The sequence below is a fragment of the Penaeus monodon genome, chromosome 15, assembly GCF_015228065.2.
Source record: "Penaeus monodon isolate SGIC_2016 chromosome 15, NSTDA_Pmon_1, whole genome shotgun sequence".
NCBI lineage: Eukaryota > Metazoa > Arthropoda > Malacostraca > Decapoda > Penaeidae > Penaeus > Penaeus monodon.
The window spans coordinates 40542631-40543512 of record NC_051400.1 but is presented as its reverse complement, the minus strand read 5'-3'; positions in this window follow the sequence as shown (position 1 = coordinate 40543512).

Here is an 882-nt window from a genome sequence, read left to right as displayed (position 1 = left end):
TCGTAATTATCACATCACCAGAGTATATGGTATCCACAAGAAGCCTTCTTTCCGTTCCCATGCACCCGGGTAACCAGGGATAAATAAGATCTAACAAAAACAACAATAATAAAGGATATATCGATTTTATTGTCAGGAATCTCTTTTCACCCGAAGGTCACAGGTTAGTGTTTTCCTGGAAACTGTTTCGTTCCCTTTTTCTTTTTTCTTTTGGTGTACATGGCACTGCGTTTGTGTTATTACAGAGATACTGGATGCTCTTGTTAGTAGCGAGAACCAGGGTTTACCAAAGATGAAAAAAAGAACGAACCTACATACACATACATCTAATATAATTTTAACTGACATGTTACTAGTTTTACACCAAAATAAATACTGGTGCCTCAATTAACCACGCGTATCTGTATATCATGTTTTTCTCTGTTGCGGCAGAGCCATTAGTCACCCTATGGGGTAGCCAGCGCTTTTGGGCCTCCGTCCGTCGGAACTGCCACTGGTTTCTATTTTTAGGGCAACTCCAGTCGCTGAAATGATAACTGTATTAGATACCTCAGACATATGGAAGAAATTGGCTACATTGCTGTGGCTATACAGCTAAGACGGAGTCTGTCGTTCTGAATGCTTTAAAAATAAATCTTTAGAATTAATTTCTGCTGATAATTTTATGAATGTCTGTATACGTGGATTTTATATAGCATCCTTGGTAAGATGCAACATCTGCTCTTTGCAATATACAGTAAGTGCCTCGCCAAGAGGAAATCTCTTATGTGCAAAACATAAATAAAATTACTCTGAAGATATTAATGTAATCACTGATTCATTAGAGACAGAGCAAAATAATCAGAATATCTTTAAACAACGAAAAGTTAATTTACCAATAAA